Source organism: Neophocaena asiaeorientalis, unplaced genomic scaffold (genome assembly GCF_003031525.2).
Source record: "Neophocaena asiaeorientalis asiaeorientalis breed wild unplaced genomic scaffold, Neophocaena_asiaeorientalis_V1.1 scaffold473, whole genome shotgun sequence".
Lineage (NCBI taxonomy): Eukaryota > Metazoa > Chordata > Mammalia > Artiodactyla > Phocoenidae > Neophocaena > Neophocaena asiaeorientalis.
The window spans coordinates 2,923-22,135 of NW_020174935.1; the positions used below are offsets into that span (position 1 = coordinate 2,923).

A 19,213-nucleotide genomic window follows, 5' to 3' on the forward strand; every position below is an offset into this window, starting at 1 on the left:
AAAGGAAGCAGAGGTTGGAGCCATGTGATTTGAAGATGGCGGGTGGGGCTATCAGCCAAGGAGTGTGTACAGCTTCTGGAAGCCAGAAAAGGCAAGGAAACAGATTCTTACCTGGAGAGAAAGAATACAACCCTGCTGACACCTTGATATTAGCCCCATAAGAGTCATTTTGGACTTCTGACCTCCAGAATTAATTGTCAGTTAATACATTTGTCTTATTTTAAGCCGCTAAGTGTGTGGTAGTTTCTTACAGGAGTCATAGACGATTCATCCAAAACCCAGGGATGCTCAGAAGGCTGCAGTGGTAGGTATGGGACTCAGATGCAGTCCTTCTGTCCGCAGGAACTGTGCTCAGGCTCCCAACCACGACGTTGACTCAACAGCCAACCAGAGTCAGGAGTTGAAGGCACCAATGCCATTGTCCGTCCTTAAGGAGAAGAAATGACCCTGGTGGTGAACCTAGGGGAATTCTGCTGTGTTTTATTTTGTTGTTGTTTGTTTGTTTTTTTGCTGTACGCAGGCTTCTCACTGTTGTGGCCTCTCCCGTTGTGGAGCACAGGCTCTGGACGCACAGGCTCAGCGGCCATGGCTCACGGGCCCAGCCGCTCCGCGGCACGTGGGATCTTCCCGCACCGGGGCACGAACCTGTGTCCCCTGCATCGGCAGGCGGACTCTCAACCACTGCGCCACCAGGGAAGCCCCAATTCTGCTGTTTTTAAATGTCAGAAATGTTATGGGAAAGAGGAATGTTTTTGGCTGGGCACAGCAAAGAGTTTCCATATTTTGAACCAACCCTAATTGATGAGCACTGGCTGTCTGGAGCTCTATGCTGAGCAGGATCTTGAGGCCAAGCCCAGGCTCCCAGGGAAATTGCTCTGTGGTTGACTGGCAATGTCTGCCTTGGCCTTGCCATGGCTGAGCAGCAGCGTATGCTGATCTGGATTGGATGAGTTCCCTGGAGCTGGCCCTGAGTTTGATTCATCTTTTTATGCCCAGGGCCCAGCAGTGTGCCTGAAACAGAGCAAGCACTCAATAAGTATTTGAGGGAAGGAGGGAAAGAGGTCAGAAAGGAGAGAGAAAGTAGGGAAAGAAATTTATGTTCAGGGAGGCCAGGTCTAGGGCCAATAGGTAGAATTCCTGGCTGGAAAGCTGCTGATTTGCCTCCCCAGCATCTCTTACCTTCTTGTTCTGATCACAGCAATCCTTTCCTTTGGAGATCCACCCCTCCCCCTCATTCCATTTGGTTATGGCAGGACTGCCAATCACAAGGTCCTGGGGCAGGCCTGTGACTAAACCCGGCAACCCAACTTTAGTTCCCAGAATCTGAACCTTGATGAGAGGCACTCGGAGAGAGACTGGAGAGGTGGTCCCCAAACTCAGCCACGGAAGAGGAAGTGGTAGAGTCCACTTCTGTGGGACTCCTGAGACGGAGCTTAGACACTCCTAACCTTAAAGTCATCTCTTTCAGAACCAACAGCCAAAGGTACGGAAACCACCGGGAAAAGAAGCGTCCTGGGGAGGTTCGGGCATCTGATCCTCCCTGCATTCCAGCAGCCAGGCTGGTTGTGTTCCAGTAAACACTGCCACCCCCATTGTTTTCTGCTCAGTTATTCAGAGTTCCTTTCTGTGGCTTGAAACCGAAGAACCCCAATCAATATTATACAGTCTCTCTAGAAGGAGGAGCCGGCCAGTAATCAGAACTGTTCAACTTTGGAGAAGCTCTCTAGTTGGGTGGGACTTGAGAAAAGAGGGTATAGCGGACTGAATGTTTGTGACTCCTCAAATTCCTATGTTGAAGCCCTAAAGGGATTGGAGGTGGGGACGTTGGGAGGGACACCTCCATGATGAGATTAGTGCCCTTCAAAGAAGAGGCAGAGAGCTAACCTTCTCTCTCTCCACTTTGCGAGGATACCACGAGAAGACAGCTGTCTGTGAACCAGGAAGAGGGCCTTCACCGAGAACCTGTCCATGCTGCCACCCTGATCTTGGATATCCAGTCTCCAGATCTGCGAGGAATAAATGTCTGCTGTTTAAGCCCCCCAGCCTGTGGTGTACTGGTATCACAGGTGGTGCTGACTATGACACAGGGACCGCGGGTCCCTTTGGTGGGAATGTCATTGCACTCGTTGGGAAATGGGAGGGAGGGTCGAGAGCCCCTTAGGCAGTGAGCCATGGGTTAGATTCCCTCCCTTCTGGCTGTGGCCTTTAGGCAAGTCCCTTCCCTCTCTGAGCCTCCGTGTCTGTGAAATGAGGCGATGAACACATTTATCTCACAGGGTCTCTGTGAGGATAACTGGGAGATGCACTCAGCACAGTTGAGGCTTCTCCCTTGTCCAGGGTGTACACCACGTGGAGTCACACCAGATGAATATCCCTTCTTCCGTGCAGCACAATTAGCGCCCGCCTGCCGTGTGCCAGCACAGCACTAAGCGTGTTACCTGTATCCCTTCATTTGCTCTTCACAGTGGTAACGACTAGCCTCAATCCACAGATGAGGGCTCTGAGCACAGGGAGGTTAAATCTGCTTTCCTCAAGGCCACCCAGCAGGCCAGCAGGGGGCTGGGCTCGAACCCAGGTACTTTTCATTGAAAGCCCCAGATCTTATCCAGGACTCGCCCTGCCTCTCCTGGGGAGAGGCTCCAATCCCTCCCCGCTGTAAGATCCCCCGATCGCAGACACAGGGTCTCAAACCCACAGAAGGGTCTCAAAGCCCCAAGAAGCTGTGAGTCCCATTGGAGACAAGACACCTACATGGAAAAGGTAAGTGAACTGAGAAGGCAAAGCCTGTGACGAGGGCCAGGAAGACTCAGGGAGAGCCCCTCTGCCTGGATTTCAGGCCATATTCAGTGTCTCCAGAAAAAAAGAACTAGAAGCCACCACCCTAACCCTGAGGCCCACAGGGAAACAGCAAGTTCCCGGGTAAAACAGGTTCCCACAGGCTTTATCCTCCCCTGTGACTCCTCCAGGTGACTCAGGCTCGAGTGTGGCAGGGGAGAGGAGGGAGAGGGGTCTCCTCTTATCTTGGGGTGAGGGAGGGCTCCCCGCCCCAACACACACACACAAGACGAAAGGGCAGGGCAGCGCAGGTTCAGAGCTGATGGATTACAGGACTCACCTGGTCGCGCCCCCTCGTTCCGCAGACCAGAGGGTGCAATGTCTCCAACAGGGTCCACAGAAAGAAGGTGGCCGAGTGCAGCCAGGTCACAGGTCGCCCGGGTTGCGGTTCTGGCGAGCACACAACCCAACTTCTCCCAGACAGGACGTTTCTCCAAGCCCTTTCCCCCTTTCCACCAAGATGTAGCAATGAAAAGAAAGAGCGCTGGATTAAGAGCCAGGGACCTGAGTCTCCAGGCTCACTCTGAGACTAACTCCCACATAATCTTGGGTGAGTTCCCTCCCCTCTCTGGGCCTCCATTTCCACATCGATCAGACCAGGGAGTTGGGCTCCATTTCCAAGGTCCCCTCTAGCTCCAATGTTCTGAGAGCCAAGGATGATGGGTTGCAGTCACCTCCAGCCCAGCTTTCCCCCATCTCTCCAGAGGCCTCAGAGATCCTCTGAGATGGAAGAGGAACTTTCTTTTAAATTGAAGTATAGTTGATGTACAATATTCTATGTTATAGGTATACAGTCTAGTGCTTCACAATTTTTAAAGGTTATACTCCATTTATAATTATTATATTGGCTATATTCCCTGTGTTGTACAATATATCCTTTGTAGCTTATTTTATACCTAACAGTTTGTATCTCTTAATCCCCCACCCCATCTCACCCCTCCCCGCTTCCCTCTCCCCACTGGTAACCACTAGTTTGTTCTCTGTATCTGTGAGTCTGCTTCTTTTCTGTTATATTCACTAGTCTGTTGTACTTTTTTAGACCTCACATATAAGTGATATCATACAGTATTGGTCTTTCCCTGGCTGACTTATTTCTCTTAGCATAAGGCTCTCCAAGTCCATCCATGTTGCTGCAAATGGAAAGATTTTATTTCTTTTTACAGCTGAGTAATATTCCATTGTATATATATACCACAACTTCTTTACCCATTCATCTGTTGATGGACACTTAGGTTGCTTCCATTTCTTGGCGATTGTAAATAAAGCTGCTATGAACATATTGGGGTGCAGGTATCTTTTTGAATTCGTGTTTTGGTTTTTTTGGATATATACCCAGGAATAGAATTGCTGGGTCATACGGTAGTTCCATTTCTGGTTTTCTAAGAAATCTCCACACGGTTTTCCACAGTGGCTCACTGATTTACATTCCCACCGACAGTGTACGAGGGCACATGGAAGAGGAATTTGGACAGAGGCTTGGATGGGTGAAGGGACTGTGGCCCCTACGGTCACCTTCTACTAAGCCAAAGTGCTATCCTGTGGGTGGTTGGCACAGGCAAGAGCACAGGGGAGAGCTGGCCCCTGGTGATGGCAGAGGTCAAAGCCCAGATGTGGCCTCAACGACCCACTTCTCCTTATCCGACCCCAGCATTCCAGGACCCATGGCATTCAAAGCCAGCCTGGCAAGGGAATTGGATGCCAAGTAGAGACTTCTCAGAGCAAAGGTTGGGGGGCTGCGGGGCTGGGGAGGGGGAAAGCAGGGGGAAATGTCCCGAGGCTGCTCTGCTCTTGTTTGGATCTCAGACCCACCTGGGAGCTCCATCTGGGAGCACCCTGCCGCCATGGGGTCCTGGGGATGGGGGATGGGCACACGGATACGGAGGAGGCTGGTGGAACTGCCCCACCCTCTTAGGCTGCTTTACTAGTTAAAGTATCTGTGAAGCGAAGGGCCACCTCTCAGGATCCTAAAAGTTAAAATTCTTTATGAATCAGGAGCCTCACAGCATAGACCCTTAGGTTTGAGGCTGGAGAAGAACTCTTGGATCAGTGTTTTTCAAACTGCAGGTTGTGACGCACTGGTGGATCTTGAAATTAATTTAGTGAGTCACACTCAGATTTTTTTTTTTTTAATTTATTTGGCTGTGTTGGGTCCTAGTTGCAGCACGCGGGATCTTTGTTGCAGCACGAGGGGTCTTTCGCTGCCATATGCGGGCTTCTCTAGTTGCAGTGCATGGGCTTCTCGGCATGCGGGCTTCTCTCTAGTTGTGGTGTGCAGGCTCCAGAGCACGTGGGCTCGGTAGTTGGGGTGCGTGGGCTTAGTTGCTCCGCGGCATGTGGGATCTTCCCCGACCAGAGATCGAACCCGTGTCCCCTGCATTGGAAGGCAGATTCCTAACCAAGGGACCACCAGGGAAGTTCCTGCACTCGGAATTTAATAATAATAATGATCACACCGATAACAAAATAGAAGAGAAAATATCAGAGTAAGAGTAAATTGTCTCATGAGATTGTTTCAATTTTGGGTGTTGTGCCAGGTTGTGATATAATGTACATCTTATTCCTGGTCACAGTCAAGAAACCTTGAAAAGCCACTGCCTTAGGTTCCATGTCTAACCCCTTGTTCACCAGCAGGAGAAAGTGAGCTGGCATGCAGGGCCCTTCCCATCTGGCCCCAACCTACCTGCCTCGGCTCCTGGCTCACCCAGGAGAGCTCATGTTCTGGACACACCCCACTGGGGACCCCACCCCAGCAGCTGCATTCATTCACACCTCTGCCTCCTTCAAATTCCCCTTTCTCTCAGCCTGACGCCCAATCCTGGCTTCACCCAAGAAGGCCCTGTTCACAGTTCACATGACACTCCACCGGGCAGGATAACCCCTTCATTGTTGGCAGCCCCATGATTTGCCCCAGCACAGCACTCACCCTCTGTAAATCAACTGGTCCATATTGGGGAGGGGGAGCGGAGCCAGGCGGGGTGGGGGGTGGGAGAGCTTAGCACACTCTGATTTAATGAATGAATGAAATGTTTCCTTTAAAATAAGTGAGGGTATATTGACTGAAGGTTGAATTGCTCTGGGTCTGGGGGTCCTGGTGCAAAGGTTTACTGCTTTTAATAGTCATCCAACAATTGCTGTGCACCTACTAAGCGCCATGAACCGTACAAGCTACTGGGGACACTAGACCAACTGGAGTAAGGCGACTTTCCTTGAGGAATTCATGGTCCAATGTGAGAGACAGGCATGTCAATCACCATTCCAGTGTGATAACAGCCCCAGTAAAGACATGTGCAAAGGGACCCCATGGAGCTGATGACTATGTACCAGCATCTAACAGGATGACAAGAGCCACCAGGGAAAGGACTAAAGCAGGTCAGGGTGGGATGGGGGTCTTCCAGGCAAAAGGCAAAAACTTTCCTGCTACTTTGTAGATTCTTTATAGTACCTGACATTTTAAAATAATTTTTTAAACACTGATTTATTGAACTCCTCCACTATACATTACGCTCCAGGAGAGGGGGCTTGGCCGCTGCCTTGCTGTGCCGCTCACCACTGCTGAGCACCATTTCTGGTGCTGCATCCTAGCAAATTAAATAGTTGCTGAATGAACATTCAGGAAACTGCAAATGGCTCAGGTTGACCTGAGAGGAAGTGGTAGGAAAAGGGGCTGAGGGGTCTGTGGGCCCCAGACCACGGGAAAGCTGCCCTGCTAAGGGCTGGGTCTTTTTCTTGCAGGCACAAGGGAGCCCCGTGGAGGGGTTTATAACGGAGACAGGTAGTAAGATTCAGGGTTTAGAAAATTCCTCTAGGGACTTCCATGGTGGTCCAGTGGTTAAGACTCCGTGCTCCCAGTGCAGGGGCCCCTGGCCGGGACCTAGATCCCGCAGGCATGCCACAACTAAGAGCCCTCATGCCACAACTAAAAAAGAGCTCGCAGGCTGCAACTAAGACCCGGCACTGCCAAATAAATAAATAAATACTAAAAAAAAAAAAAGAAAGAAAGAAAAGAAAATTCCTCTGGCCCCAGTGTGTGGAATGCGTTCCTGGGACCCAGGTGGGCAGGCAAAAAAGCGAATGGAGAAATAACCCAGGCGGGGTGACTTGAGTCTAGAGGCAGCCGAGTGGGGCGCTCTGGCGCGGAGGAATTTGCATGCTGCAGGCGGTGCGCAGCCAAGGCCAAGGCCAATCTGGGCTCCCTGGGGGGGATCAGCGGCTCACGCCTCCCCTCTAACCGCTGCACATGGGCAGGAGAAGGCCTCCTCCACTCCGCCAGGCTCAGCGCAGCGGCAGGCGGTCCAGGTCCAACCTCAGGCAGTTAGCACGCTCAGTTTTGCCTCTGCACTCCTTATACTTTCATCTTATTTTTCTCTTTTAAAAAGTCAGTTCACGTTTTAACACATGCATGTATTTTTTTTAATTAATTAATTAATTAATTTTTTTTTTTTTTTGCCTGCGTTGGGTCTTCGTTGCTGCATGCGGGCTTTCTCTAGCTGCGGCGAGAAGAGCGGGAGCTACTCTTCCTTGTGGTGCGCGGGCTTCTCATTGCGGTGGCTTCTCTTACTGCGGAGCACCGGCTCTAGGCCCGCGGGCTTCAGTAGTTGTGGCCCGCGGGCTCTAGAGCGCAGGCTCAGTAGTTGTGGCACACGGGCTTAGTTGCCCCGCGGCATGTGGGATCTTCCCGGACCAGGGCTCGAACCCGTGTCCCCTACAATGGCAGGCGGATTCTTAACCACTGAGCCACCAGGGAAGATCACATGCATGGATTTTTAAAGTGAACATTAGATGAATGTATGAAGGATTACTGTACTATTATTCTCTATGCCCCTGTACGTGTGAACATTTTCATACTAAAAACATTAAGCAAATATGTCACCACTATGTATATATGGAAAGCCAAGTGCCATAAATAGTCATTCTAAACTCTCAATGGAAACTCTTAAATCATCATCACACACACACATACATACACAAGTCATGTGTTTAAATTTACCTAGCTCCTATCTCTTGCCCAAGGCTCCCAGTCTGAGACCTGTCTTTCCTTTGCTAAAAAGAGAGAGTGCTAAAGTGTTAGAGAAATCTGGCAAAACCCTCCTTGACGCTAACCAGGATTTACTGCAACGTGCAAAAGAAGCACCTCCTTGTTTTTAAAAACTGCACCCATACTCCCTAACCCTGGCAAACAAGTCCAAGGGCTAAGGCTGAACTCAGAGTCACAGACACCGGGGTTCGGGTTACCTGCGACCCTCGGGGACGCGAAGCCAGTAAGCAATGTAGCTATATTCGAACCCAAGTCGTGTGGTTCTTGAGTGTTGGCTCTTACTGAGCCATTCCATGCAAATTGGCGGAGGCCACTGACTTTTTAAAAGTTGAGTTCCTTGCCAGGCACTCAACAGGCGCCCGGTGTGCTGGGCCGTCCTTGAAAGGAGGCTGATTTCCTCCCACCCCACGCGGGCTTTCAGGTAGCCCAGCACTACCCTCTTCCCCAACTTTCTGCCTCAGCCACTCCTGCCCGCTCGCTCCGCGGGTCCAAGACTCCGGCGAGCGGGACGGAGCCGGTGCAGGTGCTCGGGACCCGGGCCTGGGCCGGGTGTGGCCGGGGTTTGTGCGCGCCCCAAAGGGAGCCGGCGCACCAGGGTGGCCGCCCCCGGCGGCAAGGCGAGGCGAGGCGGGGCGACGCTTCCCGGCAGTAAGGCGCTGAGGGGCGCGGCCTTGGAAGGTTGCCCCCGGCGGGCTGGCTGCAACGCGAGGCCGACAGACGAACGCAGGTGACGACAGCTCCTGCAACTGGGCGCTAGACCCGCGCTCACCTTATATGGGCAGGCGCGGCGCGGCGCGGCGCGGGCGGGGCCGGGACGGCGCGGGCGGGGCGGGGCATCCTACCCTGCGGGCCAAACCTCCTAAGTCAAAAGAACCTCTGCGGGAAACTTTCCTGCAAGGGTGGGCCCATGCAGTGATGCCCCCTGGTGCCCAGGGTCCCTTTCAGGACTCCCCCCGCGCCCGTCTCCAGGCTGAGACCCGCGCCGGCCCCGTCTCACACGGGCTGAACTTGACTGACTCCCTTTGTGATTGTGGGCGGGCTTCTTCACTTCAACGCGGTCACAGGTCCTTACTGGGGTACCTGGGGGCGACGGGGGTAGCTTTAGTGACCGCATCTTGGAGCGCTCACTCACCGGGTCTTAGAGTCAGATGGTGCGCCTTCCCGGCCGGGTCTGTCCCAAGTGGATGCCTTTCCTAACTCGCACTAAGGAAGTCTCTGTAACCCCGGGCTCAGCTTAGGGCCTGGCTAAACATTAGCCATTGATTCATCGGAAGCGTTTGGTTGACTGAGCCCTTCCTGGTGGGACAGGCCTCCAAACCTAAGAGGAAGTGTCCAGCATCAGTCAGCCCGCTGGTTCCCTGACCTCCTGTCTTCTCCCTCCACCTGCTCCTCACTGCCCAGATCATTTCACCACCCTAATCTGTCCAATTGCTCTTTACAGCCCTTCACAGACGCCCAGGCGCCCACAGGCTGTGTTGAAAGGGGAGCAAAATATACCACCCCAAAATATGGTATATGAAACATGAGAGAAGCTCTGAAAACTGAGTGTAAGTTACCTTTTTGGAAGAAAAATTTACATTTATAAGGGAAATCTCTATTTGTAAGGGTGTCTCCCTCTCTGTACCAGGGAGAGTAGGATGGCTCTTAATCTCTAGAAACTCTTATCCAGGGAGAAGGTAAGGACTTAAATCTGCGTAACAACCTTACCCACCTTTACTGTGCTTTTCATGGTCACCTCCCATAACTGACTCTCAGCCCCAACATTTTTTTTTTAATTTAATGAGTTTATATCAAAAAATTAGGTGGTCATTTTACATTTAAGGAATAAAAATTTAAAAAAAAAAACCAATACAGAGAGTAAGGGGATTTTAACCAAGTTTACGTTTCTTTTTGCTATGGTTTTTAACAATTCATCTCATCATACTGCAATGTGCAAATGCATTTGCAGTACCCATTACAATCATGAAACTAAATTTAAGGAAGTACATTGTTACTAATGGCCCTCAGAGGAAACTGATTTACCTTCTATTAAAAACTCTACAGTGTATAAGCATTACGCAATAATGCTACTTAACCACCATTTTTCACAAGAACCATCACCAAAGTTTTCTGGAAATGAGCCCACAAACGAATTAAATATTTAAAAGGTGAAATGTTCCTTATTTTAACCTTAGCAAGATCTTTCTTTATCACTGTTAAGAAACACTTAATACTTAAGAGTTTTGGTGTTTTTTTTTTTGCAGAACGTGGGCCTCATCACTGTTGTGGCCTCTCCCGTTGCGGAGCACAGGCTCTGGACGCACAGGCTCAGCGGCCATGGCTCACGGGCCCAGCCGCTCCGTGGCATGTGGGATCTTCCCGGACCGGGGCACGAACCCGTGTCCCCTGCATCGGCAGGCGGACTCTCAACCACTGCGCCACCAGGGAAGCCCACATTTTAAGAGTTTTAAAGCAAAGGCTGTTAAGAGTAGAGTCCAGATAGCTAAAACTGTAATCCTGAGTTCAAACTTACACACACATCTTTTGTAAATAGTTCTCAATAAAATATTCTCTCTCCCCAGCCCCTTGCCCCAATCTTGAATCTTTTCTTACAAAACTTTGGTCAAGAGTAGAAATATAACCAGGCAGATGTATATGCCATACAACAAGACTGGTAAAGCCCAACAAATGAGTTTGAGTTTTAGAAATAGAAAGCAATTAAAATGTACTCAAAGTTACATTAAGAAAAGCTTTCACTGGGTAATATTGAAACAGTCACAAAGGTTACGAAAATACTGATATCAAACTGCAAATGATTACAATGTTAAAATAGACAAAAACTACTATACAAGAGCCTCTTTTAAAATGAAAAATAAAGAACACAACACACATACGAGTAAGGACTCTTTTCCTGTTCTACTCAAGAATCTGAGTCTTTATATTCATAGGGTTGGTTATGTTGACATCTAGTAGAGTTTCTTATGACATCTGACAGAGTCTCATTCCAATTTCAGATGGCGGCTCTCCTCTAAGGAACCTCTTGGTTTCGGTCACATCTTGGTCACTGTACAATTTCAAAGTCGTGCAGTATCGCCATGACGTGCTGAGGCGTGAAGACATATCCCACGTATAGTGCCATCCCCACATGGAATCCAGCATGGAATTGAACACAGTCCGCTCCCAGGGCTCCAGCATGTACAGTGCCATGACCGGCAGCTACTGGTAGTAGAACCAGGACATCTGCTTCCAGGCCCGCACCAGCGCCATCCCTGCCACGCACCTCCCGTGTTGCAGCCAGTTGTCAGTCTGTCCGGCCAGAAGAGTTACTCAGTTTCCTGGGAATCTCCCACGTATACAGAAGGTATACATGTTACTAAACTTTTGTTCGTTTTTCTCCTGTTAATCTGTCTTATGTCAATGCGTTTCCCTGGAGGCATCATTCTGTTCCATGCTTCCCTCCAAGAAAACCCTTCCTTTGCACACACTCAGACGTATGCTTATCCTTCACAAAGGTACCTCTTAATGTCCTCCCCCGACTTCTCTACTGATGACTTTATCTTTCTGAGCTTCAACTTCTTCATCGGCAAAATGAGGATAAATTAATGCTCACCTCACTATGTTACTGTGAGGGTCCAATGAGTTAATGTCCGTACCACGCTCAAGACAGTGTGTTGAACAAATTCGTCTGACTACGTTCACCCACGCTCGTGCTCCGAGTTCCATGAGAGCTGGGCTCTTCTCTCTCCGCCGTGCGTATCCTGAGCCTGGCACAGGTGCTGATTTTTTGTTCTCGGGGGTGAATGAGTGGATTTCAGGTGGTGGGGGGAGGGGTGGAGGTGGTCCCTCACCGGAGTGGCCGCCACTCACATTGAGAAAGTAGACCACGCATCCGCTGGGATGTAGCATCTTCTGACTTTCCCTCCACAGCCTCCCCAGGGAGCTTCAGGGCACCCCGGGAGGGGTGTAGGATGGCTATTGATCCCCTTGTGTCCAGGTGAACCTCTGAGGCATGCAGAGGTGAAATTACACAGTGAGAGGCAGAGTCAAGACTCGTCCCCTTTTAGCACTCAAAGTCCTGTGTCCCGGGGACCCCCTTAAGTCTCAGGCAAACCAGGATGGTTGGTCATTCCAGACCCTAGTCTGGACTAGGGTCAAACCCTAGTCTGTGAGGAACCCCACCTCCGCCCTCCTCTGGGCCCGTGTCATTGTCTCCAAGATTTTTAGTGAGTTTCCTGAAGAGGAGACAACGCCTTCCAGCTCAGAGGGCCTGGGCCGCTAAAAAAATCAGTCTCCCTATTACTCTTTCTTACTCCAAAATTCAAACTCACAGCACAACTGGGGTGGGGGGGAAGAGAAGGGTGCAGACTTGGGGCTAGGAGTTCAGCTCACTTTGACAGACTCATGGCCACTCCTGTGACTGGAGAAGGAGGATCCTCAGGGCTCTCAGGCTGGCGGGGGAGAGGGACGCGTGGACCTGTGGCATCAGTCTGGTGGCTGGCCTGCTGGAGAAGGGTCTCTGAAGGGCAACCAGACCCGGCCCCTCCCCAGCTGGCCTCTGGCTCCCACGCCATCTTCCTCCCCTTCCCTCGCTGGGCCTGGTTTCCTCTATTAACCAGGGGAAGGGAGCTGGTCTCTGAGGGCCTTCCTGCCCTGAGGTTAGACTTGGGGCCAGCAGAGTGCTGGGAAATGCAGCCCCCAGAGAGGAGCCAGAAGAGGTCAAGCCCTCTTGAGCAAGTGGCCTGGGCCTCACATGTGCAAAGAGACTCATCTTCCCAGGCTGCCCCAGCCCGAGCAGACCCAGCTCCCGCCCCGCTGGCCTCATCCTCCTGGGCCACTGTCCAGGGCAGCTGCTTCTCTGCTGGTTCCCCAGAGGCCCCGGGGCCAGCGCTGGGACACGGAGGGCCAGAGCTGGCCCAACACAGCCTGCCCTCCTTCCCCTTGCTGACGAGGAGACGCCCACTCTTGTGGCCTGAGACGCGCAGCCCTGACAGCCTGGCTATGGCTGGGTGGTCAGGGCCAAAGGCTGAGCGAACACCAGGCCCTCTGGGCAGCTGGTCCCCCACCTGTAGCCACCGTGAAGCCCCCCTACTGCCCGGGCCATGTGGTACTTAGCAGGGCCAGCAAATGTGGACATGGAAGGCAAGGCTTTTTGTGGGGGACTTGGCAGGGAGAAGGCACCCCCAGGGGGACTCTTTCCCGCTCCCTTCCTGTAGAAATACTCTCCCTATCAACCTCCCTGCCAACCTCAGTCAAGAACAACCTCAAAACTGGCAGTGGGGGGCTTCCCTGGTGGTGCAGTGGTTGAGGGTCTGCCTGCCAATACAGGGGACACGGCTTCGAGCCCTGGTCTGGGAAGATCCCACATGCCGTGGAGCAACTCAGCCCGTGCGCCACAACTACGGAGCCTGCGCTCTAGAGCCCGCGAACCACAACTACTGAGCCCGTGAGCCACAACTACTGAGCCCGCGTGCCACAACTACTGAAGCCTGTGTGCCTAGAGCCCGTGCTCCCAACAAGAGAAGTCACCGCAATGAGAAATCCGCGCACCGCAACGAAGACCCAACGCAGCCAAAAATAAATAGATACATTAATTAATTAATTAAAAAAAAAAAACTGGCAGTGGGAACCCAGAGCCAGCTCTGGATTCTCTCCTCTTGCTGGTTGACCCCAGGCAAGGCCCCCATCCTCTCTGGCTCCCTCTCCCTCTCCTGGTCCAGCCTCAGTAGATTCCTTCCCTTATTTCAACATCACAGGGTCCCTGTGAGATTGGGAACGATTAATACAGGAAATAACATGAGAGGAACAAATACATCTGTTTCATGGGGAGGGAGTACTCGGTGGCCCAAGGACACAGAGGTGCCCAAAGTCACATGGGAAGTGGCAGAGTTGCTGGAGCCCAGCCAGGCCTCCTAGGTGAGGAGAGAGGGTCCTTTGTAATAGAGTCTGGGCGGTGGTATGATGATGAGGGCCAGACCAGCCACAGGGCCTGGCATGGAACAGCTCCCTAGTAGGTGACACGCTTCATCCGTTGCTTCACTCATTCATCTTGGGAGAGTCCTCTTCTGTGCCTGGCCCCATGGGAAGGGTGTGGGCAGGGAAGGCAGCCCAAAGAGCTGAACCAGGAGGGGCTTAGGGCTGTGATCTTTGCAGCTGCGTTTTCTCAAAGCCTAGTCCACAATCCTCTGCATCTAAATCACTAGGGCTTTAAAAATGCACATTCCTAGGTCCTACCCCAGACCCATGACCATCACCAGATCCTTATAAAAATGGTTGCTTTGGGGACTTCCCTGGCAGTCCAATGGTTAAGACTCCACACTCCCATTGCAGGGGGCACGGCTTCGATCCCTGGCCAAGGAACTAAGATCCCGCACACTGCACAGCATGACCAAAAAAAGAAAAAGGTTGCTTTGGACTTGGGGCATCTCAGACATGTCAGAATTTGGGGCATTGAAATTTTCCTTTTAATAAACTTATTTATTATTTTTGGGCTGTGCTGGGTCTTTGTTGCTGCACGCGGGCTTTCTCTAGTTGCGGCGAGCAGGGGCTACTCTGTTGCGGTTCGAGGGCTTCTCACTGCCGTGGCTTCTCTTGTTGTGGAGCACGGGCTCTAGGCGCACGGGCTTCAGTAGTTGTGGCTTGCAGACTCAGTAGTTGTGGCTCGCGGGCTCTAGAGCGCAGAGCTCAGTAGTTGTGGGCATGGGCTTAGTTGCTCCATGGCCTGTGGCATCTTCCCAAACCAGGGATTGAACCCGTGTCCCCTACAATGGCAGGCAGATTCCTAACCAATGCGCCACCAGGGAAGTTCCAGGGCTTGGAACTTTCTAAGGCAGAGGTGGCAGGGACTAAGAGGTGGCTGGAGGTGGGTCAGGTCTGATGACATTCTTGTTGCTCGGCCTCCCCTCCCCCAAAGTAAACCAGCAGGTGAGAGGTGCAGGTGGAGGGCTCCAGCTCAGGTTTCAGGCCTGGGGACACTCCTTCCGAGCTCGCAGCCACCATAAAATGCTCCCTTTGACCTGGGAGTCCCACATCTATAAAATTTAAAGGGAGAAATAAGCTCTGTGTCCAAACATGTTCATTCTGGCCTTATTTATAATGGATAAAAAAATTAACTGAAAACTCCCTAAATATTGGACCATGGGGGAAAGGTTAAGGGTGTGACCCTCGCTGAGTGTCGTCCCCTGGCTGGGGATACACTAAAGGGTGGTCATGGGAATGCAGAGAGCCGTAGCTGTGGGGTGGTGGGAAGGCTGTACGGGGGAGGAGAGCAAGGGACACGGGAGTCAGACTGTCTGGTTTACATCCTGGTTCTGCCCCTTCCCAGCTGTGTGACCTGAGGCTGTAACTAAAGCCCTCTGTGCTTCAGTTTCCTCATCCATAAACTAGAGCTCATAATAGGATCTACCTCCTAGGATTATATGAGCACTGAAGGAGTTAATACACAGAGTGTTTGCAACAGTGTCTAGAACCCCTGGGTGTTAGTCACTACTGTTAAACTATGTAAAACAGGCTGTTATGGGCTGAGTTGTGTCTCCCCAAATTCATCTGTTGAGGCCCTAACTCCCAGGACCTTAGGATGTGACTTTCTCTAGCACAGAAAAAAAAAAAAAGAATGTGACTGTAGTTGGAGATGCAGCCTTTATAGAGGTAATTAAGTTAAAATGACCTGATCCAATATGACTGGTAGCCTTATAAGAAAAGAAAATTGGGATACACAGACATGAGGGATGCACACACAGAAGAAAGACCTTGTGAGGGCACAGTGAGAAGGCAGCCGTCTGCAAGCCAAGGAGAGAGGCCCCAGGAAACAACCCTGCTGACACCTTGATCTTGGACTTCTCACCTCCAGAACTGTGAGAGATAAGTTTATGTTGTTTAATCTACCCAGTCTGTGGTACTTTGTTAGGCAGCCCTAGCACACGAATACACATGCCTAGAAAATTCTAACATGATACTTACCACATAACAGCTCTATGTCCTAACATTACATTTATTATCTCATGTCAATCTCTCAACCATGAGGAGGTTATGTACTATCCTCCCATTTCAGAGATGAAGAAGACTGAGGCTTGGCTAGTGAGGGGAAGGGCTAGGATTGGAACCAGGTCTATGTGACTCCAAGACCCCATTCAAAGCCTGGCTCCATCCCCCTTGGTGGGGCCCCACTCAGCCCCTTCCATCCCCAGCTTTCCTCCTTGGACAGATAGATCATGTACTTTCCCACCTCTGTGCCTTTGCACATGCTGTTCCCTCTGCCTGGAATGCTCTTCCTACTGCTTGCCTCTCAGGCTAACCCCTATTCAATTCTCCTAAACAAAACCATCTATTTATTTATTCATTTATTTAGGCTGCTCCAGGTCTTAGTTGCCTCATGTGGGCTCTTCATTGCAGCACACGGGATCTGTAGTTGTGGCATGTGGGACCTTTAGTTGTGGCATGTAGACTCTCAGTTGCTGCATGTGGACTCTCAGTTGTGGCATGCATGTGGGATCTAGTTCCCTGACCAGGGAATCGAACCCAGGACCCCTGCATTGAAAACACAGAGTCTTACCCACTGGGCCACCAGGGAAGTCCCAACAAAACCTTTCTTGAACCTCACTTCCTCTCAATGCTTTGACAGCCCTGCAGATTTGCTCCTTTTCAGGGCTTCCAATCATTCTGTGCTTTATCTTCAAGAAGGTAAATGTTACTTGTTTCTACTGTGGCGTTTATACTTTACATTGTATCCACGTGCTTGCTGTAAGCTTCTTGGGGTGGGGGTGGCTACATTGTATCCATGTGCTTGCTGTAAGCTTCTTGAGGGTGGGGGCTACATTGTATCCATGTGCTTGCTGTAAGCTTCTTGAGGGTGGGGGCTACATTGTATCCATGTGCTTGCTGTAAGCTTCTTGAGGGCGGGGGCTACATTGTATCCATGTGCTTGCTCTAAGCTTCTTGAGGGTGGGGGCTGTGTCCTCCTCTGCTTTGACTTCTAACTCCTAGCACCCGGCAGCCCAGAGAGGCATCCACACACACTGGCTGGCTGAGGTTAGTGGGTGGAGCTGCCATGCTGGGACTGGAGAGAATATTCCAGCCTTAGCAGTAGATCCTAAGCAAAGCAATCTTCCGCCTCCTGCCCGGGGACTGGGTGGGGGAGGTAGATGAAAGAGACGCCCCACTCTTGGCATGAGAACAGGGATCCTATGACCCCCCTGGGGGCAGCACAGTGGCAAAGGGAGAGGTAGAGGGGTTGGGTCGGGCCACCCCACCCTCCTTTCCCAGAGTGTGTCCTGGGCACATCACACCACCTCTCTGGGCCTCAGTTTCCTCATATGTGAAATGGTAACAAGAGTTGCTACCTCAGGTGGGTGCTGGGGGCTTAGATGTGGGTGGCACACCTGGCAGGGTGGGACACAAAGGAACCGACGCCGGACTGCCTGCTTGCCGGACGCTGAGGCAGGCAGCGGACCACAGACGGACAGCTACTTGCCTGTGGTCAGCCGGGATGCCGGCTAAAGGTGGGGAACCAGCTCAGTCAGAAATCAGCAACTGTGTAACAGTGGCACCCTTGCTCACAAAAGGTGCTCCCATCTGTGGCTGTGTGTGGACAGCTGGCTCAGAGGCTGAGCAAGAGGCCAGTCAGACGTGGCCGGGAGGCATGGAGAACAGGGGACCAGACTCAGGGTGAATTCCAGTGGGCATTCTCCAAGGGTGAGGTCACCACCTAGCTCCCCAGGCTGCCGGAGCCACAGGCACCACTGAGCCGAGCTCTAGAGCAGGAGGGGGTGGAGGTGGGGGTCAGAGCCAGGACACAGAGCCAAATAAATACAAGACCCACAGCCTGGCACCACGACCGGCCCCTCCCATTGTGAGGTGCTGGGGTTCTTATCTCGGGAAATCTGGTGTTTCCTGTTTAAGATGTAGCTCAGAGTTGGGGGAAGCTGGGGGGAGGGGAAAAGCAAAGCAAAGGACATTTCTCAAGAGCCTGCTGGGTATCCCAGCGTGTCTAATCCTCAGGATGACCTCATTCCGTGGCGATTGTCATTAGCCCCACTTTGCAGATGGTGCAATCGAGGCTCAAAATGGTGGAAAACTTTGCCCCAAAGACAAAATGGTACAGCGAATGGGTGAGAACACAGAGACTTTGGAATCAAACACATCTGAGTTCAGGTCTGAGCTCTGACACCTGTTCATGCCGAGTTACTTAAGTGCTCTTGGCCTCAGTTTCCTCATCTGTACTATGGTGATAATGATAGCCCCTACCTCCTTGGGTGGTTGTGAGGGCTCGGTGGGACGGCACAGGGGACACACACTCAGCGAGCGCTAGCCACCGTCATCCCCACGACCCAGTGGTGATGCCCACCACTGGTGGGTGGCAAGTTCAGGGTCTGAACCCAGATATGATTCTTCCGGCCCTACTTACACCACTGTGGACTGGCTGATGGTGGCCCCCAGCTTCCAAAAGGCTGCCAGGAGGTGGCTGAAGATGGGAGGCTCCCAGATTTCCGGCAGAGACATGGAAGCCAGCCTGGGGACTGGGGTTCAGGGTCACGCCTGAACAGCCGGTGTTCCAGGCAGCGGAGAGGAACTGCGGCAGCATGCCTGGAAGCCCGGCTTTTCCGCAGCATCCTGCCCTCCGCTGACATTGTTCTCTGGACCCTCTCAGCCCAGGGGCTGAACATTAGGGGTTTCCGGCAGCCTGGCCAAACTACCTTCACTTTCCGGAGAAGCCTTCGCCACACAGCAGGGGTAGGGGCTGAGCTGGCCCCGAGCCCCGAGCCCCAGGCAGGGCGTGCTGGGAAGGGTACTGGCGCGGCCCCAATAACATGCCCTTGACCTCAGGTCCTGACCCCGGAGACTGCCCTTCTCAGAGACACGGCTGCCCTCCTCGCTCCGGCTCCTGGAGCCCAGGGAAGAAAAGGCCATGACTCATCTTCATTTCAGGGTTGGCTGAAGTCAGGGCACTCGGCTTCAGGTCCTCGTCACAAAAATGCTGGAACCTGGGCAAGCCTCCCCCTCCCCATGCCCTTCTGAGAGTCTAGAAGGTACCCCAGGCCCCCTCGCGCTCTGACATTCATTTAGGGTGACCCGCTGCCCTTTGCTCTGTTGTCTTAGAGCGTGAGCTTCTTGGGGGTGTGGTCAGTTTCCCTCCCATGTTCATCGGCATAGAGGGAACCCACAGTAGTGACCACCATTCTTCCATCCAAATGTTTCTAAGACCTGCTGAGGCTCTTTGGTAGTGAGCATTCCCATCCGGAACAGGGTCTCGGCCATTCCGCTGATGTCACTCAGCGCTGTTTCCTCATCTGTGTAGTGGGGAGAACTGCCTGGCCGGGGAGCTGTAGGGGTCACAGGAGAGAACATAAACTCTACAAACTGAAGCTTCCA

At 52.0% G+C, this 19,213-nt stretch overlaps 1 pseudogene; it reads right to left on the reverse strand.

Annotated features, from left to right (window-relative positions):
* Positions 1-10,910: 10,910 nt before the first annotated feature.
* LOC112410845 (serine palmitoyltransferase small subunit A pseudogene) lies at positions 10,911-11,119 on the reverse strand (annotated as a pseudogene).
* Positions 11,120-19,213: the final 8,094 nt, after the last annotated feature.